Source organism: Peromyscus leucopus, chromosome 8b (genome assembly GCF_004664715.2).
Source record: "Peromyscus leucopus breed LL Stock chromosome 8b, UCI_PerLeu_2.1, whole genome shotgun sequence".
Taxonomy (NCBI): domain Eukaryota; kingdom Metazoa; phylum Chordata; class Mammalia; order Rodentia; family Cricetidae; genus Peromyscus; species Peromyscus leucopus.
In genome coordinates this window covers 78,785,962-78,811,964 of record NC_051086.1, presented here as the reverse complement: position 1 = coordinate 78,811,964, position 26,003 = coordinate 78,785,962, and the positions used below count along the sequence as shown (strand labels likewise).

At 46.8% G+C, this 26,003-nt stretch overlaps 1 protein-coding gene across 1 annotated transcript in view; it reads right to left on the bottom strand.

The window, feature by feature from the left end:
* Slc39a11 (solute carrier family 39 member 11) overlaps positions 1-26,003 on the bottom strand; it is a 352,128-nt gene that overhangs the window by 207,749 nt on the left and 118,376 nt on the right. The window lies entirely within an intron of this gene.

Below are 26,003 nucleotides of genomic sequence, written 5' to 3'. Positions count from 1 at the left end.
AGGGAGTGTGTGATGATTCAGTGGGACACTGTGTCAGGCTGAATAATACCTTACTTAGTAGTTTACATCTTAAACCCTAAATACTATGACTATACCTTGTATGGCAAAGAAGTTTGCAAATGGAATTGAGCTAAGGATCTAAATTCATGAGGACTGCACTAGGTTGCAGTTGAGGGGTAATGGTTATATAATCATAACTGTTCCTATTAGTGGGAAGCAGGAGGATAGTCAGAGAAGGCCATGTGATGCCAGAAGCCATGGATGGAATGATTGAGACAAAAGTCATGGAAGGACACAGGCTCAGGCTGGGAGAGGAACCAACCCTAATGGGCCTTAACCTCAATTAGCCCATGCAACTGATTTTTGCATTTATGATCTGTAAAACTCGAAAGAGAAAGAATGTGTTATGTGTGGGCTTCTTACAGCTAAGTTGCTGGTGATTTGTTACAGCACTGAGCAGAAATGGATACAAATCCTGCAGGGGATAAAGAAACTTTTGACAGCATTGAGCCCCACCATTTGTAACTGGACTACACTCTAGGCACAAAGTCACTCAAGAGACAACCCAGTAACATGAACTTCATAATGCAGAAAATAACATTCTCAGCACTCTTTCTTCCAATCCCCGGGGAGCAGCTGCCACTTTTGAAAATTCCCCTGGAAAAGCATCATACTGGGCTACTCATGGACCAAAGCTCAGATGCATGAGGCAGCCCTGCTCCTTACCCCACTTCCTTGTTCCACCTCCTTTAATCATTCGTAAGGCTTCCTGTGGATTGCTCGGAAGAAACAAAGTCCACCATAAAGCAAGCAAAAAGGCAGTGGTAGCACACAGCCACTTTTAGATGTCTTGGGTCACAAAAGCCCCAGGTTCTATTCCCAGCTCTGCTCACATGGTCCTGGTCACTTTTTACTCAGGTGCCTGCACTCTTGTTAAATAAAATAGTATACTGACTTTAGCTACCTTCAGAAAAATCATCTAAGACTCTGAATGAAAGCCATGGCAAATGTTTTAGGTATCTGTCACACTGTGGGGATATGAACACGTTAGAACAACTCCATCTTCAGGAACACATCCTGAGTCAAAGGTACAGGACAAATGCTAATTTCAGCAGCAAATCATCCCAGACGAGCCCCCAATTCCAACTCATCACCATTCTTCAATTTGGATGGGACTTCTAGCCTCACATCAGAAGATCCCAGTCTGGTCTATGCTTAAACATCACTTCCCAAGGCACCTTTGTGCCTTGCACACTAATATCCCTAACCCTGTAGCTAACCCCTTTAGCATGAAGACTGGCAAGGTTCCGATACCTAATACTAACTTCCTGCTCAAAACTGGATAGAGTGGCCCAGCATGGCCAGGATGTGTAGTTTGGGACATTAGATATCTTTTTTAGTTAGAGTTTCTATTGCCGTGAAGAGACATCATGACCATGGAAACTCTTATAGAGAAAAACATTGCACTGGAGTGGCTTAGTTACAATTCAGAGGTTCAGTTCATTATCATCATGGTACTACATGGAGGTGTGCAGGCAGACATGGTACTGAAGCTGAGAGACCTACATATTGATAGACAGGCAACAGGAAGTGGTCTGTCTCACTGGGAGTTTCTTGAGCATAGGAGACCTGAAAGCCCACTCCCAAAGTGGCACACTTCCTCCAACAAGACCATACCTACTCCAACAAGGCCACACCTACTCCAATAAGGCCACACCTACTCCAACAAGGCCACACCTCCCAATAGTCCTACTCCCTTTGGGTGGCCATTTCCTTTAAACCACCACATTCCACTCTCTGGCCCCCAAAGGCTTGTTCCCATATCATAATGCAAAAATATATTCAGTCCAACTTCAAAAGTCCCCACAGTCAGTAAGAGTCTCAAACTTATTAAAAGTCTAAAGTTCAAAGTCTCTTCCCAGATTCATGAAGTCTCTTAACTGTAATTCCCTATAAAATCAAAATCAAAGAAACCAATCACATACTTCCAACATACAATGACACAGGATATATACATTACCATTCCAAAACAGGAAAGAAAACATAATGAGGAAATACCGGAGAAAAGCAAGACTGAAAAGAGCTGGGCAAACTCTGCATCTCCATGTCTGATGTCAAAATGTTCTTCAGATCTCTAACTCCTTTCAGCTTTGTTGACTGCAGCACACTTCTTTCTCTTGGGCTGTTTCTACTCCCTGTTAGCAGCTCTCCTCAACAGCTACCCCACAGCTCTGGCATCTCCAACATTTTGCGGTCTCCAAGGCAATTCAGGCTTCAACCTCACAGCTTCACGTAATGGCCTCTCTAGGCCTCCATTCAGGGACACCCCTGATACATGCCTGGTCTCAGTAGCTTTCCTTAGTCCCAGAGGCAAACTCCATAGCCCCTTTCTTCTATCCTTGACTCCAGAACCACACAACCAAAGCTGCCAAGTTCTGCTGCTTGCTGGGGCTAGAACAGGGCCCTTCGTTCAATTACATCTTCATCAGCTTTCTGTTTTTCATAGTTTTCTTCAGGGCCTAACCTTAGCTGTCCTGGAACTTTCTCTACAGACCAGGCTGGGCTCAAACTCAGAGATCTGCCAACCTCTGCCTCCGAAGTACTAGGATTAAAGGCATGTACCACCACACCTGGCTCTAAGCTTTTCTTTAATTCCTTTTCACAAGTTGGAAACTTAGCTAGGTAGAAACTTGCCCTGAAGTCACCACTACCTTTATTCCATTTCTTAATCCTCTTATCTCCTTGGACACAGGTTTAGCTCTATTCCACTTCCTGGTGCCCCTTTTCTCAATCTGTACTTTCGTATTTTTATTTGCTCAGCTTGCTCCTTTTCATTATAAATCTTCATCAGAGTTAACACTAATAACCACACGACAGAGTTTATACTAGGCTGCTTTGAGATTTCCTCTGCAAACGAAATTAATGCAAAAATTCTTCACTTTAGCCTCAGGCAGTCTTCAAAAAAATCAGGCAAAATATCTTCGCCAAAATATCACAAGGACAATCTCTAGGCAACACACTAAAATTCTTCTCTGAAACCTCTTGATCCAGCTTCCCATGGTTCATATCATTCTTAGCACCACTGTCTTCCATGCTCCTACTGGTATGGCCAATTAAGCAGTGCTTAAAGCATTCCACTTCTTTTCTAATCCACAGTCCCAAGGTCCATATTCCTCCAAACAAAAGCATGTCCAGGCCTATCACAGCAATACCCCAGTCCCTTGGACCAACTTCTGTTTTAGTTAGGGTTTCTATTGCTGTGAAGGGACACAATTCTTATAAAGGAAAACATTTAATTGGAGTGGCTTGCTTACAGTTCAGAGGTTCAGTTCATTATCATCATGGAGGGACATGGTGGCATGCAGGCAGACATGGTACTGGAGCTGAGAGGCCACATTGACAGGCAGGCAACAAGAAGTGGTCTTTCTCACTGGGAGTAGCTTGAGCATAGGAATTCTCAAAGCCCTCACACTTTCTCCAACAAGACCCCACCTACTCCAACAAGGCCACACCTCCTAATAGTGCCACTCCCTTAGTGGGGGCCATTTTCCTATAAACTACCACAATATCTAAAAAGCCCCATAAGTCACATATGTTAGAGATCAGACCCAAGGAGGTTTACTTTGGCAAACAAAAGAAGAAAGGAAAGTGGATACAGACAGGGGTCTCCACCCCAGACCATGAGTCCACAGGAAACAAAAGGAAGTTGGTCAAATATGTGAACCATAAGCATTCAGGGAGCCCACTGCAGAGTATGAAGAGTCAGATAAAGCCTGGGATGGTGAGATTCCTCCCTATCACAACTGGAACTCAGAACTCAGGGGGTTTTGTGAACACAGGAGGTAAAAGTGGGCCTAGGAGGTGGAACACCCAGCAATTCCTAAAGGATGCTGCTTGGACAGATGTCCAAGTCCAGGAGATTGCCATGTTGCCTGCAGCACGCTGCACCCTCCAGACTACCATTGATGATACAGTGTAACTCTCTGCTATAGGTATATTTAATGAGACCAGGCTAGCACATATAGATCATACCAACATCCACTGGCACAGCTCTCTAAAACAAATCTCACTAGGGATCTAAAACCCGCACAGGTCTCAGGTAATCTCTCCTCTCAGCAGCACACCTTGCTGGTCGCTATTACAGCTCTTCCTTAGGCCCGCTTGTGTTCAGCTGGATCCCTGCCTTGGAAACACGTGTGATGGGAGGGACAGCATCCTTCAGGTGACACAGCCTGGTCTGCACCCTGCACCTGAGAGCCATGGCTGGCCACTCAGAATTCCTGCTCCTGCCGAAAGTGCTCTGAGAGCCAGATCTGCCAAAGCAGGCGAGACCAGTGGCCAAAAGGCAGCCATTGACGTCAGACAGTCACGAGAGGAGAGAAGTGGGGAGGGAGGGCTGACATTTAGGAGGCAGCGACAGTTCCTGTGCTTTCTCTAGTTTCTAGGAGAGTGTGCAAGGAGAGTGAAGTCAGAAGAGAATGACTCAGGGGGACGGTGTGAGACCTCCTGCCCACGTGCACATGGCAAGACTCACGTGAGAACTGGTAAAGGGCTCCCTATCCCACCATCACCCTGAAATAGCTGTCTTTTCACACCATCCTCCTACCCCAAAAACAGCCTAAGGGGCCAGCTAGACCCTCCCCTCTTCTCCACTCTACCCAGGCGCTCCAATTCGGGTCCTCCCAGTGGATCCAGTCACATCTTCCAACTCCAGAAAGAGACGATGCGCACATGACAGGAGTAACCTGTCGGCAGAACCCACGCCTGTGACCCATATAGCAGACCACGATCAACAATGGGGGGGGAGGCGGCCCCACAGAAAGAAGGCACAAAGTGGAGATGCAGGAGGAGAGTGGCTGATCACTTGCCACAGCAAGTGGGGAGTATCTGGGGCCGGGGAAGCCGTGAGTAGACATGGCAGGGAGGAGAGGAGGCAAACAGCTGTGGTCAGCATGACTCCGTCTTCCCACCAGAACACTAGATGCACATGGCACCCTTGTCCACGCACGGGGGCCTGGCCGGGCCTGGCCACTAACAACACTGATGCGGAGAGGTTTCTTCTGGTGCGTTCTTTCCCTCCTCCGGTCTTCCTTCCTCTTGGACCCCCCAGCAGGTGAGACACCCCGGACACTGCCCTCTGGGATCCGGGACTTGTCCAACCTCAGTCTGTCCTCACTGAAACTGGGAATTTTGTAGCTGGTGTCTGCGACGGCTGCTTTTAGGCACCTGGGCAGGGCAACCTGGTCCTAATGAACCCACGGGAAGATGTGAGCCTTGGCATCTCCCTTTCTTCTCACTGTAACGAGATGCCAGAGGCATTTGTGGGAGAAAAGTTTTTTGGGGGGGTCTTCCATTCTCGAAATACAGGCCCTTTGTTCAGACAGATCAAAACTTTAGACCCTTAGATAGACAGGGTCTACATTCCTCACAAGCAATGAAGATGTTTCAGAAAACTGGTTTTCGGCCATCACTGGCCTTTAAGATTGAAGGATGGCCGAGGCTTGAGAAGGGAAAAGGACCCCTCATTGGAGTCTGAATGAAGCCTCTCCCCAACTGACAGTCAAGACTTTTACTGCGAACATTGCCTATATAGAGACAATACTCCCTAATCTACAAGATAATTCAAATAAAAATGTTAAAACAGCAGTGAGCCATGTTTGAGGTCCAAGAATAAATTATTTTTGAGATCAGTCTTAACTCCTGTGCCAACTCCAAACCTGGAACTTCCTTTAGATCTCACAGACAAAATTAAGCTTGCTGACAATGATAGCTACGAAAGGATTCTGGATAAGGAGCATCAACACCAGCCAGAGAGGAGTGTCGGACTTGGTCCAGTGTGTGCCAAAACATGGTGGCATGCGAGAAGGCAGAGGTGACCACAATGTCAGTGCTATAAGGATCCCTTGCCGAAGTCTCAATTCTCTCACCTACATCAGGACCTCAGATATAAGCTCCGCTCACCTTCGCCGATCCTCCTGCCCCACCCCCACCCCAGTACCAATTAGCTTGTAGGTGTTGACCTCTCAGACACCTGGACTATCAGGAACATTCCCAGGTGTGCTTCTGGGATGAAATCAAAATATATAGCATAGCTGCTTCCCTACCTTCCCACCTCCTTCTTGAGTAAACAAGTAGGATAAAACTATCCTTCTAACTTCTAGCTATTCTGAAAAACCCTGATCTGTACTGTAATGGCAAAATATCTTCGGGCTATGTTACGGCTGTATGGACAAGTAAATCCACAAGGAGGAAACAGAGCCATGGCAAAGAAGAAACTGTAGGGTCTAGGGTCAAAAATAAAACTTTTAATGAGAAATTTTGAGCATCCTTGAGTGGAATAGACGAAGCCCTCAGGGCAGATGCTGTAATGTAATAAAGGAAAGCTAACCATGCAGGCAAGCTCCTAAGGAAAGGGGATGGAGATCAGTTGTGGGGCTGGGCAAATGAATCCTGCAGAAGGACACAAGACCTGACATCCTCTGAGGTGTCCAGGCCGGAAGTAAGGGGGAAGGCAAAGTCAAGAGTGTAGGACATGGATGGAGTCCCAGTGAAGTAGGAGATGGCTTCATATGTGGAAGAGGAAAAGTCGAAACCTGGGCATGAGGTTAGACTAGGGAAAGAGGTAAATTGTCAGGGGTGAAGAAAAAGGTAAATATTTAGACTAGTCATCCTGGGAAACACATGGGGGGGTACCTGCCTGTTGCACATCCCAGGTTTGAGACCTTTCATTCAAGGTTTCACTGAGGTTGGAGACCATGAACTTGACAATGGAGACCATCCACTGCATGGCAGTTTTGTGTGCCATTTCTCCAGCAACCAGGACACTTCCTTCATCAGAGGAACCAGGGGACATGGTAGGAAAATCTGAGCCTGCATATAACAACATAATCTTATAATCAACATAATCTATAATCCACTATACATTCTTCAAATGTCTCCAGTTCCCATCCACCAGGAAAGTTTTCAAATGTCAAAAAGCCTGTATACTAGCACGGGAAAGTTAAAATATGAAGTTGCCCAAAAGTGGGGGTTGGGAGGGAATTTATAAAGGTGTGAACATCTGAGCCTTTTGTTTTCTAGAGGCTTTGCTTCTTTTGAAGGAGGGAACAATGAATTTTCTTTACATTTGTGGATGTTCTGTTGGGTGAACAACAGCATCCAGGTTTTCTTTGTTGTACAACCTCAAGAACGTGTTGCCATCCCCCTTCCTGGGCACTAGTTATTACTATTTTTATTTCCAGTCTTAGGCTGTTTTAACACTTGTGGAGTCTTAGGCTGGGCGGTGGTGGCACACGCCTTTAATCCCAGCACTCAGGAGGCAGAACCAGGTGGATCTCTATGAGTTCGAGTCCAGCCTGGTCTACAGAGCAAGATCCAGGACAGGCACCAAAACTACACAGAGAAACCCTGTCTCAAAAAAATAAAACAAAAAAATTGTGGGGTCTTATAGACTCAGGGGGTACTGTTCCTTCCACAGTGAGCTAACTCTTAAAGAGAGCAAAGAGAATGGAGAATCTCAAGGGAGTGTGTCTCATGTGCATGCCAATCACATCTTAGTAACCCAGAGCTAATCCCAGGCAACAGGGCCAGAGCAACAGCCCACAGAGACCAAAATCAGCCACGCTGGCCTGAATTCTTCGCTGCCCTTGTATTTGCACCTTTGTTTTTAATGTATTTATCTTTAATTGTGTGTATATATGTGTGGATTGTGTGCGCATGAGTGTAGGTGCCTGCAAAACCAGAGGAGGGAGACAAATCCCCCTGGAGTTGGAGTTTACAGGCAGTTGTGAGCCACCTGATGTGAGTGCTCAGAATTGAACTTGTGAACCTGGTGGCTGAGCTATTTCTCCAGAGAAGCCCATGCTCTGACCTCTACTTTCCCCTGGATCTTGACTTCCGCCTCCTGCTGGTTTCCTCTGGCCCTACCCTGTGTGGTGTGTCCAATTCTCTTAGTCATCTAAGGCACACATTCTTCTTTCTATAGCACTGGCCTCTCCATGGTCCTACTCGGACTTTGTGGTTACACATGAGACTCTCCACCCCAACCCACTCCTACTGACCTCCATCCATCCATCCCACCACCCTCCATGTGCCTTTCACTCACGTGCTGGCACCTTGTTAATCCTGGCAGTGGGCAGAGCTGAGCCAGGCTGACAGTAACTACATGCTACACAGCCCAGATGGTCCCACACTCCGTCAGCCTGGAGCAGCTCACACCCCACAGCTCCTGGATTCACACCTTTAACTGAAATGTCCCCGAATCCACGAAAATAAAAAGTCTGCTAAGTAGACATTTTTCAGAAACGCGCACTTTCTCTTTGTGTAAATAGGAAGCAGCCACTCACACCCACACCACCATATGCCAGTGCTAGGGCTGTCTACTGTGGCACACGTCCACACGTCTGCCCTTGCCTAGGAACACAGGCGTACACAAAGGAGGCTTTTGTTTCTCCAGAGGGGATCAAGTGGGAGCAGCTTGTCTCAGAACAATGGGACTTTTTGCTCAGTCAATGAGCCAGCTCTGGAGTTAAACGTCTCTGAGCATCCCATTAATCTCCCCACGGCTTTGACTCTCCAAGACATGGCATGCTGTCAGCCACATTCACAGAGGTGAAATGTGGACACACACAGATGAGTGTGCCCATTGTACATGCATACACACAAAAGCATACATGGGCACACCCAGGCAAACAAAAACATCTCAAAATTTTATGACAGGAAGGAAAAACAGACTTCATTCCATTTGTTCACTGTAAACATATACATAACCCAAGTCATTAACTCTTGTCTTACTGGCCTGGGCAGGTCCCTGTCCTCTTACAAATTCTGCCCTGCAAGTGTTTCTGTGAGTCCTGAAGGCTGGTCCCAGAGTTCCACTATGCAAGGCACCTTCCATTGCTTTTCTGACCCTCTTTCCTGGGCTTTCTAAACGGGAGAAGGCCATGTGTGGTTGTCACTATAAAGCAGCTGGACATGGCTGCCACTTCACCAGGACAGCGCTATCCTAAGGCCACCAGGTCTCCTCTACAAGAATCCTTCTCATTCCACTTCCCTTCTAGAATATCTAGGGAGGAATCTAACCATCAGGCACAGGCCAAAGGTCAAATTCAAAGCTTTCTGCAGCTCCTGAAGCTGACTCCCTGAAGGCAGGTAAATCCAGCTTCTGTTCACCAGGTATGACCTTTCCTGGGAGATACGCCACAGCTTCCACACCTCAGCTCACTGTGAAACCATGTAAGTGATTTAGCAAACCTGCCCAGGCAGAGGTAAATACCACTAACAGACATTTCTCAGCTCAAGAGAGAAACAGCTCCACATCTCATACATACACACATGGAATTTCATTAACTGAGATGAGACTGACATTTTCTGAACATCTGCAAATTAAGGAGGAGAATGAGAACGCTGGAGAGAGTAAAGGAAGTATGGGAAAGAACTTCTGTGTAGTTGGGTCATTACTGTCCTGTCAAGGGCTCCCTACTACACCCTCAGTGACCTGAAAGGACACTGTGTACCTGCTTGGTATTGTATAGCAATTTCCTCTGAGATAAAACATTCCATCCTGGAGAGATGCTCCGTGAGACTTAGGAAATTAATAACTCAAGTCTCAGAAAGTCCCTGAAACTGACCAGATGCTCAAAGCCCCTCCCTCTTCCAGGTTATACAGACAGTAAGGACTACGGGGAAGATGGATACCTACAGAGTTGCTGGAAGAAGCCCAGAGCAGCTGAGCTGCCTGGAAGAGACTCTGACCTGTTGAGCTGCCTGAAAGGTCTGCAGTAAACACCAGAGCTCCAGCTTTCAAGAGACATCACTCATGCTGGGGGCGAGGGCTTCAGTGATGCAGCTGCCTTTGAGTCATCCCTGCTCCTGTAGTCAACCTCTCAGTCACACCCCTGCAAGGAACCCCAGTAAACTCACTGGTAAAGGGCACTCAAAAGAGAAATCAACTCCATATTCCCAGTGATGCCTCAGCCAGTGCACAGAAAACAGAGCTGCTAGGCAGAGCTGGGAAGGCCTTCTGCTCCCCACAATCTAATCTCCATGGGTGTGCAAGCCAGGCTCCTCACCCCACGTCCTGCTAGAAGCCTTCAAATTGTTCTTTCTGCAGCAACTGCCGGGCACTGCTGGGGACAGGGAATGTGTTTGGCTCCAGCTCGAGAGACCAGGAAAACCAGGCTGTACCTCACAGAGAAACGCTTAAGACTAAAATGCATCTGGAGGAGGCTGTGAACTGGGGAAGACAGATGGAATTGAAAAGCGAAGCCATAGGAGGACTATGGGCAAGGGAGGGAGAGTGAGCAACCCCTCAGTGGAGCACCCCACCACAGAGAGCCTTGCAGGGCCAGAGAGACGGCTGCAGGATTCCAGACAGGTCGACAGAGAGAGAAGGAAGGTCTCAAAACAAAACTTCACTGGCCTTACTGTGAAGGGAGTCGTGGACATCCACCTGTAGCTTTTCACAAGGCTGAGCTCACAAAGGTGGAAATGGGTGTGAACCACCATGATGTGAATTTGTAACGTGCCCATAGTGCAAATGAGTTCTCCGCAGGAGTGCCAGGTGACGGACGACCTACAGTATCTTCTCTAGTAGCTATTTTAATATATACTTCTAAAAAATTGTGGGTGTGAGTATGTAAATGTGGTGTAGGTACATATGGTGTATGTACACATGCATGTATGTGGAAGTGTGAGGGGGACACAGAGGGCCCCCCTCTACACCCCACCACCTTATTCCTTCTGAGGCAAGGTCTCTCATTAAACCTGGAGCTAGCATGTTTTTCAGCTAGGCAGACAGCCAGCAACCCCCAGAAACCCTCTTGTCTGCAGTTCCCACAGTGTTGGGGTTACAGGTGCACACGGGACTGCACCTGCACAGGTAGCTCCTGGAATGCAAGCTTGGATCCTCACGCGTGGGCAGAGCAAACTCTCTTTCCCACTGAGCCATCTCCCTGGCCCCTCCAGTGGAGATGCTTGAGTCAGTCCATCTGATCAACCTGGCCTTTCGTCTCCACAAGGATCACCACCTTCCTCCTCCACCAGGAAGGACTATGGTGAGGGTGAAAAGCTGGGGCAAGAGGCCCAGGAATGGATTAAGGCTATGGGACCTGCAGCCCCAGACTCATCAGGACTGAGACCTCTAGGTACAGGGCAAAAGGAAAGAGAACAACTAACAGGGCTGAAGTCACAGGTGCACCGGGCCGTCTGGGACCCGCCACTCCTCCACTGGGGAACTCGGAGTCTTGGTCTATAACAAAGGGCATTTAACCAGGTGATAGCTTCAAAGGGCCACAGCCAATGCACACACCCTTGATTTGAAAGCGCTGCTGGTCAGCTTTCTGTGGATAAGACAAACTGCCTGAGAAAACCAAGTCTAAAAACAGGGACGCTGTATCTTGGCTTATGGTGGTTTTGTTCTGCGGTCACTTTAAGTCTGTGGCACAGGGCACATCAAAATGCAACCAGGTGGTGGAGAAAACATTCACCTCATGAAGAGAAAAAAGAAGGGCATGCCCCCAATGACATCACTTTTTCCCCAAAGACTCCACCTCCTGAAGATACTACCATATCCCATGGGTACTTCAGGCTGGTTCCCAGCACACAGGCCTTTTGAGGACACTCAAAACCTAGACCATAACAGTAGCCAAAATGTCTTTTTAATTTTTAAAACAGGGATCTGCAGCTGCATACATACTTCGCTCACACTTGCTATCCCCACAAGACCCTCTCTCTGGTCTTCCTAGAACAGGGAGGGATCAGGGTAGAGGGCTGAACTCAGTTCCTCCACAGGTGTGGTGAGGGTTCGTATCTAGGTGCCTTCCCAGGTTCCTCTTCACGTCAATGACTGGATCTCACACATCTGTTAGTAGAGTTTTGATCTTAAATGTCCCCTAGAAAGGCATGGCCCCCGGTCTAGAAAGTGTAGATGGGGAGGGAACGAGTGAGTGGATGACAGCTGACATCAGGAGACAGTTGAGGACCAAGAAGCAATGTCGCTCTCTACAACCTCAACTCCCTGAACCCTGCCCTCAGGCTGTTCAGACACAAACCTAGCGATGGCCCCTACAACTCAACAGGTTGCTGCTCTTGCCTAGGACCTCAGCTCCCACATCAGGCCCCTCCCACCCACCTGTAACTCTAGCTCTGGGAGACCTAACACCCTCTTCTGGTCTCTATGGGCGCACACACATGTGCGTGTGCACACACACAAACACACAAACAAACAAACAAACAAACAAGTCTTTAAAAAATAATGAAGTGGGGGAAGGAGGAAGGAGAGAGGTGGGAGGTGAGAAGGAAGAGGCAGGGACAGAGGTGGGTTATCTTGTGAGGAAGTTGGGGGTGGGTTATGTGAGAACACTAATCTTTCACTGATCGTAAAAATAAAGAGAGAAAGAAGAGAAAAGAGAGGGATATAGACCACAGCAACAGAGCTGGACAACAGGACACACCTCTGCCAAGATACCCCAACTTCAGGGGTGGGGGGGTGGGGTTCCTCTTTCTTGAAGCAAAAGGTCAAAAACTATCAACCCACACAGAGAGCAGCTCAGAGTCCTCCAACTGTGACCTGTGGAGAAGTCAGAGATTCAGGGTGACCGGGTGCCTGTGACAGCCTAGCTCACTGCCAGTCCCCTGCCGGGAATGCAAGACAGGGCTGTAACTGATCGTGAGAACACAGGGGTTGACAAGGCCAAGCCCAGCTGCCAGAAATCTCAAGAAACTCTCCCAAGACTTCAGTTGCTGTTGAATTTCGCTGCCCTGAATGGTATTTCAGAGAAGTGGATTGCAGGCTGGAGGTTGGATTGTATTCTATTTTGGGAGTAAGAGCGGCTTCAATAAAATTGGATGGTGTGGACATTTTCAAAGGAGCTTCTCAGAAAGCATTTCACAAACGTGGGCTTTCTCTGCTTGCTGAATGTTGCTAGAACTAGAGAAGTAGTTTAGATGAAAGAGAAAATGCATCAGGGGTATGGATCAATGCTTTCCCTGTTTTTACCAATCTCCAATGCAGGATCCAGGGTCATCCTTTCAAAATCTCAGTCAGACCAGGCTCTGACCCGCTGGTGGCTTAATGGAACTCACAGCACCAAACCCAGACTTCCTGTGACTTAAGAGGCTGATACGGAGGTGCCTCTGTTACTTCCCTCTCTCACCTAAACACCACATACTTCAAACACCATTAGCTTCTTCTAGGATTCACTTGGACCCAGACGATGAATAGGTGTTCGAGTGTTTAATTAAAATTACAAGTAAGAATACAGCCAGAATTCAAGAGGAGCTCAAACCCCAGCCTATGTGAACACCTGCCCTTTAGCATAGAAGACTCAGTTCCTAGGCTGCTGACTGAACGGCCAAGTAGAAGACAAGAATCTCCGATGATCTGGATTTCCTAAGAATACGGCCCAGTTGGTCAAGTTCCTCCCCTAACATGCTCCAAGCCTGGGGTTCGATGCCCAGCACTTCACAAAACTACGCACGGTGGCCCACACTTGCCATCCCAGCACTCGAGAGGTCGAGGCAGAAGGATCAGAAGTTCAGAGCCATTCATCCTCACCTACACAATGAGGTTCGAGGGTGGACTGGGATAAATGAGACACTGTCATTAAAAAAAGAAGAAAAGAAGAGAACGGTAACTCTAACAACCAGCTGTACTGGGGACACAGACAACAAGTCATTAGAGCCAAGGATCAGACACTGCAGAAGAAGCCAGCAGTAATTCACACACACTTCCAGAAGCCCAGGAGAGAATTCAGATTTTTCATTCTAGGGAACATTGGTTTTTACAACAACTGTGGAGCCAGCCTTCCACAATAAACAAGCGCCTAAGCGGGATTTAATGACCTGGGACAGACAGTGCTCTGAGTCGAAGAGAGATGGAGAAACAAAGGTGTGTGGCTCCTTACTGGACCTGAAACACAGCCTTTCTCCGAGGAAAAAGCCAAAGATCGTTTTGGCAGGTTGGGGTCGAGAGTCCCGGGGCTATGAGACATGTGTGCACCATAGAGGGAAAAGGGCAGTTTGAGGGACAAACACACCCATCCTGTCAGCTGTCTTCACAAGCTGGGGTGCCGTTCCCCTCGAGGAGATCCTAAGGAACTTGGGGAGTAGGAGGATGCCAACCAGAGAAAACACAAGATCAGACTAAGCTGGGTTTCCCAAACAACCCATCGCTAAGCCTATCTCCCAATTTCCCCTTAATAAGGTGATACATGCAAGGCTTTCTCGGGACCACAGGCAGGGCTGGCTCTCCTCTCCTTTTTATCTAGTATTGAAAGAAGACGTATAGTGACAGATGGCTGTTCGCCACCACTCAACCCTCCTCTTGGCTGTATCAAATGATCAAATTACAGCAATTTAAAGCTCTTCAAAGGCTTCATTTTCAATACTAGAATCAGGCGATATCTCGTACTAGAACAGAAAACAAGTGTTCCCCTGAACCAAGCAGAGGGATTGGTCTTGTACAGAAAAGGGTTGAGAACACAAAAACAAACGCCCAAAGCATCCTAGTTCTGTACTGGGTAGTTTCTATGTCAACCTGACACAGCCTAGAGTCATCTGGAAAGAGGAAACCTCAACTGAGAAAATGCCCCCATCACACTGGCCTGTAGGCAAGCCTATAGCGCATTTTCTTGATTGAGGATTGAGGTGGGAGGGCCCAGCCCACTGTGGGTGTCTACTACCCCTAGGCTGGTGGTCCTAAGAGTTCTAAGAAAGCAAGCCGAGGCAGCCAGGGGGAGCACTCCTCCATAGCCTCTGCATCAGCTCCTGCCTTGAGTTCCTTCCCTGACTTTCTTGGGTGATGGACTAGCTACTGTAAGATGAAATAAATACTTTCTTTCCAAAGTTACATTTTGATCATGGTGTTTTATCACAGCAAGAAAAGCCTTAATTAAGAGAGCATTTCCCAAGTCACTTTTCTTGACAAGAAGGCAGAAAAATAAATAACCGGCTAATATCAGATCAGGTCAGGCATTGTGTAACATACCAGTTTGCTTTCTCTTGCTGCAAAAACAAACAAACAAACAAACAAAAAACACTAAAAACCCAGCTTGGGGAGGAACAGGTTGATTTGTTTTACATATCGAAATCACAAACATGTGAAGGGAAGTCGGGGCAGGAAGCTGGAGCAGGGAGCTGGAGCAGGAAGCTGGAGCAGGGAGCTGGAGCAGGAAGCTGGAGCAGGGAGCTGGAGCAGGGAGCTGGAGCAGGAAGCTGGAGCAGGACTGAAGCACAGACCATGGACGGATGTTGCTTACTGACTTCCTCTCCATGGCTTACTCACGGTGCTTTCATATATATGCTAGGACTACAAACCCAAGGGTGGCACCCCACCCCCACCCCCACCCACAGTGGGCTAGGCTCTCTAACATCCATCGTTAACCAAGAAAATACCCCCACAGGATTGCCTAGGGGCCAGTCTCATGGAGGCATTTCCTCACCCGAGGTTCCCTCTTCCCAGAAGTCAGTCGTTTGCATCACGCGACAACAGCTAACCAGCACGGAGCATGTGTGCCTGGGTGAGGAGGAAGGCAAAGAAACTTTCATGAGGAAGATGGGATTCTTGGGAAACTTTGGCCAAAGTCTCTTGAATCCTTGATTCTTGGATGAAGAGCTTAGTTTTGAGTTGGTTTAGGGGGACATTTAATCATGAGTGACACCATTTTGGTTTTGATTCTGGTATGTTTGGGCACAGCAGCTTAGCCTAGAACAGTGGCCTCCTGAAACTTAGAAACAAACATGATTATCTGTGACAGAGAGGGCAGGGGCAAACTGCCAAGTGTGTTACCCTGCCGGATCAGCGTCTGCCATTCAGTCTGCTGGACAATGGAAAGAGAGTAGACATGAGCATGGCAGAGTTCAGCAGGATTTAAATCAATCAACAAAAAGATAAGGGCTCGTACGGCTCAGGTCAGACTTGAGCTTGCTATGTAGCTGGGATGAGCTTGAACTTCGGATCCTCCTGCCTCCTTGGTACTAAGATTACAAGCATGTGTTCCCAGGATTGGCTTATGTGGTATAGGGGATCTAACTTACCACTTGGTACACACTAGGCAAGCACTCTACCAAACAGGCTACATCCCTGGTCTTGCCCTGCAGAACTCTTGAAGGGCATCTACCAGTCTTCCATTCTGCCCCTCACCATGACATCAGGCATGCCTTTCCTAAGAGCTGTGTCACCAGACTGGGACCAAGGAGAAGAAAGTAAAGGGGGTGGAGGAGGGCAGTTAGAGGCAGAGCCATCCTGTGGCTGGCATATTATTTGAAAGCAAAATATCCCCTCATGATGCAAAGGACTGAGCTTTGCCTGTTGCATTCTAAAGGCAGAGCTGACTCACACACCTTGTTACAACAGACAAATGAAGTCAGTGCTGCCGCTCTTGGCAGCACAGAATCTAATGAAAGCAGCGCTCCTGGAGCCCCACATGAACCCTTGGGCTTTCAATCCTCCTCCTCCTCACTGGGAAGGCGTCTGTGAGCACAATTTTCTCTATATAAATGCTCCTAGAAACTTTGGGCAAATTCCATCATCTTTGTGAGTCATCTAACTGCAAAAGTTAATAACAATGGGGAAGAAATCGAAACTGCAATTTTATTTTGAACCAAGCATGCTTTGGACAACAGCTGTATCTAGAGCGTGCCTGGTCTCTGTTGTTGGGGCACTTATAATGTAGCCCTGTAGCCTGCCTGGGAGATATGAAGACATTTAAAAGAGACATCTGTGTCTCCCAATCTGAGTATCAGACTATCTGAACAATGGACCCCACAGAAATAGGAAATTTCCCAAGGAATTTCACACTGGGAGAAGAAAAGGGCACCAGCCAGTGTGGGAATGGGTGTCCCAGAAAGAGATTTCACACAGTTCTTAGGACTTGCCAGACCACCTACAGGATGAGAGTAAAGCCTATCAGAAAATGATCGGTCAGTGGTAGGCAAGACCACACCTTGACCAGAACTGTGGAGATGTACATATCCTTGGTCCTCTAAAGTTGAATCTCACTAGCCACAGATTCCCAGCCCAACAATGGTGCCAACTATGAGTTTCATAACATACAGTGGGACTTAAATCCAAACAAACAAACAAACAAACAAACAAAAATGGTTGGTTACCCCATAGTGTTCATGCCATTATTGCACAGTGGGTGTGTCTTGCCAGCAGACACTGTTGTAGCTCATAGAGGACCTGTGGAGAACTAGAAAAGTGAGGGTTTGTTTGCTGTCTCTCTTCCCAGGTGGCCACATTTATAATCTCTTCTCTCTGCTTTCCACTATTAATCTGGCTCTTTTTATTGGCTCATTGAGGATGGGTGGCCAGACCCATGGGGCATAGTGTGTTACCCCCACATTTGATAATAGCCTCATGCCTACACTTGGCAGCTCCAAGAACCAGATGAAAGTTATCAGAAGCCAGACACAAGTAAGAAAATGTCCTATGATCACAGCCCCCTTGAACAGGGCTTGCCTGGAGAGTTTTCCTTCTCCTAGTCAGAACAGCAGAGTGAATGGAGGTCACTCTTGTCTAGTAAAGATTTAAATGTTAAAAAGAAGAGGGATGTGTTAGGGATGTTGCTGGATAATAACCCTCTCTCATAGGAACTCACTCGCTCTGTGAGATCAGCATTAATTAATTCCTCCCCATGGCAGCGCCCCCATGATCTAATTATCTTGAAGTAGGCCCCATCTCTTATACATTCCACCACCCCAGTCCTGTCATCCTGGGGACCAGGATTCTGATACACGAACTCTTACAGAGATCACACTGATATAGTACCCAGACCACAGCAGCCATCATCCCAGACGGAGCACTCCCAGTCACCCCAGGAGAGTTCTGCCACATGGATTCACACATTAGTTGTTTTTCCACTCAGAAAGGGATGACTGTGCCTCAGAATGGATGCTGGCATGTCTTAGTGGCTCCTTTTGCTCCTGATACCAGTGGACACTAAGAGCTGGGCTTAGGAGAACATGAGACTAAGAGACTTTGTTAACACGTCAGTGTCCTCATGACCCAGCCTAATGGTCACTGTTTGAGAGACATCCCAGTTCCCAACACACAGCTAAGACTAAAAACACTGCCTGCAGCTGACAACACTTGAGTTCCCAGCACTGGGTTTGAACCAGTGTTCCCTGAAACGTCACCAAGCCCGTCACCTTGCTTGTAGAGTGCACAGTTTCAGGCACACTTTAACAAGGACATCACTGGTGTTCAACAGAGCAGAGGGCAATCTCACATCCTCGGGTATTCAGTAGCATGGAAGGCAGTCTCTGTACTTCACAAAAAATTTCAGTTTAAAAGCAAACCTCAGGGGCACTAAGCCTTTCTTGGAAGTAGCTCATTATCTAAGTGGGTTCACAAGTATGAGGGCCTGAGGGTTCGATCCCCAGAACCCATGTAAAAAGCCCGGCATAGATGGCACATACTTATGTTCCCCTTGCTGGTAAGGAAGGAAGTAGAGGCAGGAGGATCCCTTGAAGCTCTCTGGCCAGCTGGCCTTACATACCTGGTGAAGGCCCAAGCCAATGAGAGACCCTGCCTCAAAGAAAAGTGATAAGTACCTGAGGGATGACAGTCAGGGTGGCTCTCTGATGGCCTCACGTGCTTACACACACACACACACACACACACACACACACACACACACACAGCCTAAGAGGAAAGGGTCGGGGGTCATGCCATACAGAGTACAAAGGAGAAAGAAGCAAATAGCTACTTCAGAGTGTCTAGACAGATCAGAACATTCTTGGAAGATCTTAAAACCTATTTGACCAGCTGGCATTTCCATTCACCGTGAACCTTCTCAACAATCCCCTTCAACTTGAAACTTCTCAAATACTGAAGTTCACAGTGGAAGCTTGAAGCGACATTGCTGTCTGGAGGGAGAGAAACGGGAGTAGAAGAGCTTAGACGAGCGTAGCAGAACATAGCTCCTCCCATCTTCCCAGCGGTGCCCCGCGGTGCGAGTGGGGGGTGTCTTGGAGTCTTTAGAAACTATGAGTTTAATTTCTGTGGTACACCCTGTAAAGAGACTAATTGCTAATTAGTTTAAAGAAAACACCGTGCTTAGAAAATAAAACACGTGTCTGTGCTTAATGTATGGCACCGAGGAGTCCCTGAGGGAGGAGGCGAGTATCTATCTGCCTCAGGGTACTGTCGAAATGAGACACAAATATCTAGACGACTTGGCAATGACATTATAAGTGCGGCATGAAGGGAAGGAAGGAAGGAGACACAGGGGAAACAGTCCCACAGCCCTTCTAGAACTCTCCTAACCAGGCTTTCAGAATGCAGGTTTGGTTAAAAAAAAAAAAAAAAAAAAAAAAAAAAAAAAAAAAGTCCTGTTCTACTGGTCAAGATGTCCAATCAAAACTGGCTTTGGGCAGCCCTCTGCCTTCAGTGTGTCAAACCAGCCATGGGGCCACCTAACAGCAGGGTAGACAGGAAGCCAGGGGGCAGCTTGTTAGTTCTCAGAGCGTCATTTCAATTACATTCTGTTGCCGAGTTTCCTGTCCCCTAGCCTTACAAAGGCTTTCATCCACCAGCCAGAGCCTCAGGGCTGCTTAATCTAATCACTAGCAAAGAAGGGTTCTGACACTTGGCTAGATAACAAGACCCCTCAGATGCCAGCCTAGTCATTATCCCTGTCCCTACTCTTCCCCAGTCCCAGATAGGAGCACACTGCAAAGGCCACACAATGGAGACTCTTCACAGTATTTGTGTTGTAATATAAGACCATGTGAAGGAGACCAGCATGGCAGAGATGCAAACAGTTTGACACTTAGGTGGTTAATAACTAATCAAGTAGAGCTGGATGAGGGGCAGATGAAATATCCTCACCAAGGCCCTGGGAAAGGTGGCTTCCAAGCTGGCTTCCTCTCTATGATGAATATCCTGGCTATCCAGGCTATCCTGGCTATCCCCAGTGAACGGCAGGCCTGAGACACACCACTTGGATGTGTTTAATTAGCACTATCGCCTAATGGGCTTCTGCTCTGTAATGCCAGTCCAAAGCAAGGGCCTGGAGGAAACTTTACCCAGATTGAATTTTCCAGAAAGAGGGGAAGAGCCCCGGGGTGGCATCTACTCCTGTAGATCTCTATGTGGAGGGAGAAGAAAATGTCTCCGGAGGGCTTTTCTAATTAGTGGTATCACCAAGTGTTGTGGCACTACAGGGGCAGAAAGATGTCCCCACTGCAGCCCCCAGAGCCCTGAGGATCCTCCAAGGAGACGCCAGTGCTCAGAAGTGAGGGTGAGGCTGGGGGATAAGGGAAGAGAGGAAGATCACGGAGACCGAGAGGGGCGCAGCATGCAAAGAAGGGGTCAGAGAAGCGAGCAAGGGAAGCCAAGAGGGATGCAGAGAAAAGAGGTACCATGAAACAGAACCAGAGGGGAGTAAGAAGAAACTAGTTATCAAAGTCAAGAAGTGCTGGTGGACCTCAGAGAAGAAGGGGAAAAGTTACAGTTACCATGGCAACACCTAGCTGAAAGGCAAGGCCAGAGAAAGTAGCCAATGTCCCCAGTGGCTTCACCTGCTGCTGCACCCAGCTGCTCACCTGGGTGACTGTGTAGTGAAGCCTGTAGCCAACTTTCCACCCCCACACTCCGAGACCCACGCCAGGACCCGCCTTCGTTCATCTGCAGCCCCAGACTGTAATGTCACATGGGCCCTTCCTTCTCTTGTGTGCTGGACACAGGCTCCTGGACACTGCCACTCCCACAGATGTCCTTGGCAGGCTTGTGGCTGGGGCATCTCAGAACATAAAATTACTCAACCCCGACTCTCATGCTACACAGAGGAAACTCCCCAGTAGGGTCCTGGCCTTGGGCCACTGAGCCTTTCTTGGACCCTTTCACTGATACAGAGCCCGGACAGTGCAGAGTCTGTCTTAGCACCTCAGCTTCCATCCTCTGCTCTAAGGCCTTGCCGTAGCTCCTAAGCAGAGGAAAAGGAGGATGAACAAAGTCTGCCTGTATACTAGTGAACCGTGTATTTACGGTATGCCCGCGTACCCTCACTCTGTCTCCTGCTCTTCACACACACAGATGTGTTCTACCACCCAGTCTGCTGTGACTTTTTACACCTATTTTATCCTGCATTTTACCTAATCCATATGAGTAGGCCTCTTCAACTTCTACAGGGATTCATTTCTCTACACAGAAGCCTTATCTTCTACCTTAGCACAGTCCATTAATTTGGGGTATAGAGATTAGATTACTAAATGGCTCATCTCTCAGGGTAGCCAAAAGCCCTGCAGATACCCATGTGTTGAATGACTGAAGAGTATAACTCCACACCCAGAGTTCGCCACAGTTTCTCGTATGAGCAGTCTAGATCAAAGCAATCTCTCATCCAAGCTTTCTGGGCTCTCTGACCATCTTTTATTATTGTTCAAACAAACAAAACCAGCTCATGTTTGTCAAGGACCTACAATAAAATAGGCTTTATTCTACACATTTTATATATACTAACTTTGTCTATTTTCCTGGAAACTCCAAGGTCAAGCAGCTGCTAGGGGATCAAGTCATAACCCTATCCCAGCATGTCAAAACCTATGACCTATTCTCTGACCTTTTCCAACTCAATATCATATGTACACCATGACAACTTTCAGAAATGAGCTCACATGTACCAAAGACCTACAGGGAACAGCATACTAGTAACGACAGAGCAAGAATGACTGCTTTTATCTCTAGCATGTAACATCACACTAGAAGCCAAAATCACTGCAATAAAGCAAGAAAAGGTTTTTAAACAATAGAATAAAATAAAATGAAATTATCCTTCACAGACATGAACAGAAGATCCCTGAAGATATAACAATAAATTGCTTACAACTATCAAATGAGCATATGGTTTTAGGGTACACATGAGTCAGTTGTATTTCTACACACTAGCAATGAGCAATTGAAGTTTAAAACATTACTATCTAATAGACACAAGGGGCACATAGATATAAAGCTAACCAAATGTGTAGCTTGTAGATGCTAAAAAACCAGAAAATAAAAAAGAACTCAGGGAAACTTGGATAAGTAGAGAGACATACATACAGGATTCACAAATGAAGAACTCAATATTATAGAGATTTCTATTTTCCCTACGTTAATGAACTCAATGGAATCCCAACCAAAATCTTATCAGGAATTTTTTTTGTAGATCTTGGCAAACTGATTCTAAATTTTTATGTAATGACAAAGAAAATGGTGTAGCCAAAGCAATTTTGAAAAAGAACAAAACATGAGGGCATAAAATAACCTGATTTCAAAAATATTATAAAACTCCAATAATAGAGAGAGTATGAATTTGGAGAAAATATGGACACACAAATGAATCAGAATGAAGAATCCAAAAACAGAGCTACACAAATATGGTCAATTATATTTCACAAAAGCACACACACACACACACACACACACACACACACACACACACACACCAGTGACCAGTGGTGAAAAAAAGAGTCCTGGAATAAATGGTCCTGGGGAAGTTGAGTGTTCTTATGAGAAAGAAATCCCACCTGATACTGTTTTAAAATGCAGCTGACCTGGCTGGTGAGACGATGGCCCAGTGATGAAGAGTGTATACTGCCCTTCCAGAGAACAGAGTTCAGTTCCCAGCAGCCATGTCAAGTCACCCACAACACTATAACTCTCGATCCAGGGGACCCGACGCCCTCTTCTGGCCTCCGTGCACACATGCACTCATGTGCACATACTCACATACAGATTCACACACATTACACATCATTAAAAATTAAATAACGCTAACAAAAAAGTCAGTCAGGATGGATCATAAACTGTGTTGGTTTCTTTTCTGTTGCTGTTTCAGAATCCTCCCCCAAAAGCAACCTAAGGGGAAGAGGGTTTATTTTAGACCACACTTGCAAGTTGCAATCTATCAGGGTGGAGATGGCAGGGCGTCAAGAGCTTAAAACAGGTGGCCATATTATGTGCTTGTTCAGAGAACAGAGAAATGAATGCATGCATTCCAGTACTCAGTTCTATTTCTCTACTCAGTCCAGGATCCCCTGCCTAGGGAATGGTGCCCACAGTAGGTGGCTGTTCCCACCTCAATGAATGTAATTAAGACATGTCCAAAGGCCAACCTAATCTAGTCAATCCCTCATTGAAACTCTTCCCAGGTGACTACAGGTTGTGTAAAATAAATAAAAAGATCACAAAGACCTAAATGTAAAATGTGAAACTTTTAGAAGAAAACATAGGAAATTTTCATGACCATGAGTTAAACAAAGATTCTTATACATGACACCAAAAGTATAATTTGGAAAAGAAAAAAAAAAAAAACCTTGGTAAGCTGGACTTATTTTTTGCAAAAAGCTTGCTTTTCTCCCCCAAAGGCATTGTTCAGAGAATAAACCGGTAAGCTAGAAACTAGGAGAAAAATGAACGGAAACCACAGATCTGACAACGGGTTTTTATCCGCAATGCAGATAATGAGCTCTGAGGACTCCGCAGTAAGGGCACAAACAAACATTTTTCTTTGTTTATAGGCACAAAATCTTGAGAGCAAAGATAATATATAGATGGTAAAGGAACACACAAAGAAATGCCAAACAACGCACGGTATTAGGGAGACACAAATTAAAATCACAAGAGACCACTGGGAGAGCCAAGACGGAAAAAGGAAAGTTTCGATTGCCAAGGCTGGACAAGACTAAGGAAGTGGAAGTCTAGTGGGAATGATGAACTGGAAAACACTTTGAAAGACAGTTTGGAGGGCTGCTGTAAAGTCCAGCATACATGTATCACATAACTCCTCAACTCTGCTCTAAAAGAAATGAAAGCTTTTGTTTATACACAAAGTTGTATGTGAATATTTAGAGTGATGTCCCTCAATTACCCAAAACTGAGCACCAAGTCAGATGGCTCTCAGCTGCAGAATGGATAAACAACGTGTGGTATATCCACATAATATGGAATATTATTAAGCCATAAAAGAGGTGACTCTTATTACTTATGACATCATGAAGTGTTCTCAGATACAGGGTGCTAAGTAAAGGCAGTCTGGCCTCAATAGCTGTATGATTCCGCTTAGATGGCGATCTGGAAAGAGCAAAACCACAGAGCCAAGGTTTAAAGAGGTGGCTAGGGCTGACTACATGTGTGGCCAAGGAGAGTTTGGGAGGGTGTTGGGCCTGTTTTCTATCCAATTGTGGAGTGGTTAGAGCAGTCAGGTCAAGCTGGGCACATCACTGACCCCATCACCAACCCTCTTCCTCAAGGTGGGGCAGCGGCCACCACATTCCAGATGCTAGCGTATGGTGAACTTCACCTGAGTTCACAACCCAACTCTGCACCTCCTTCAGCCCCGTCCATCTCACAGGCTGGAAGCAGCATCAATTTCCTCCCAATCTTAATCAAAAGAAGGTTCTGGTCTGTATGAGGCAAGATACTAGCAGTAAGAGGAAAAAGAAAGATAAGAATCAGAGCTAGGAGTAAATGTGGAGAAGAGAAAAAAACCAAAAACCTAAGGATCCTACATCCTCAAAGGCTGAGTGTGTAGCTCAGGCATATAGTGCTGGTCTATCCGCATGAGGCCTTGAGTTTGACCACGCTGCCCCGTACTGAAGGCAGGGGGGCAAAAAAGCCCTTAGTACTCAAGCTACCCTTTATTTTGAATTTAAAGAGCTGAAAGGAAAGAAAAGGCAACAGCTGAAAAACAAAACAAAATATATAGGAAACAACCAAGACAGCTGTTTCTGGGAGCAGCCCTCTAAATCTCTCAGTAATAAAAGCCCGGCAGGAATGTCCTGACCCGGCTGGTGGGGCTCTGGCCGCTTCTCAGTTGCTTCCCGAGTGCACATTAAAAACACATTACCCTGTTTAATAGACTTATGAGCTGAGATGAATGTGTCAGGCTCTTATAAATATGATGGAGCCTGCTAACCAAGCAAATGTTAAATTTTGCATAAGGAGACAGTATCCCTAACTCCTCTGTAGCACTTAATGAATACCTCAAGCCGAGCTGCAGGCTTCGAGCTCCAAGGCTCCGGATGAATTAAAAGGGGTTTCATTCTATTACTGTCAGGATTAGCCTCCCCAGGCTCTCTCTCCTGTTCTCTCTCTCTCTCACTTGTGCCTGACACACACGTCCTCTACACAAACTGTGCTCCTGAGTCCAGCTATGGATGAGCAGAGGATGGGTGGTGTATGTGCCCTGTGGAATGGTGCCCCCACCAAGATACAGCTCTCCCTGGAACCTCAGAACGTGACTTCACTTGGAAACCAGGACTGTGTGTGTGTAGTTGGGTGAGCACCGGTCAAAGGGCAAAAAAGATGCAGTCAGGAGGAAACGGAAGATCAGCTCCACTGACATTCACTCTAGGGAACCGATGAGTTTACTGGGCTTATCTCAGAGTATGCATGGATGGTGGGTTATGGGGACCCCAAAGTAGTCACTGGAAAGTGTCCATCCGCCATGTCAATGTGGCTTCCCCAGAGCTGCAGACCGGGCCTTCCCCTCTAGCTCACTTTCCCAAGCTATATAACCGGTACCTCTCCAGACCCGAGCCCATATACAATCAGGGTAGGATTATATAGAAACAGAGGGAGGGGTATATGGGTAGAGCTTAAAATTCAGGTGAGGGGCCAGTCACCCTCCCTGCTCCCTCCTTGTCTGAGGGAACATCAACAGTCCCCAGGCCTGCTGCTCCTGATGGCCTCTGGCCAGCAGGTACAGCAGATTAGATGCAGATGGCAGCTCTTTGGCTCAGAAGACAGCATTCTCCAACACCAAGTTTCCTAGACCTGGATGGCATGAGGGACTAGAATCTAAAGAATCAAAGAATCTAAAAGAGGCCCCGAGAAGCATTTCTTCTCACCATGTAGGACTCCTTGAGGCTGATGACCATCTGTGAGAAGGTGTTTCCAAATTGGTTTGGTGCTAAAATGGTGCAATGGTTAATCTCAATTGTCAACTTAATGGCTTTAAGAGTCACCATGGAAACAAACTTCCAGGTATGTCTGTGATGGCGTCTCTACACTGCGA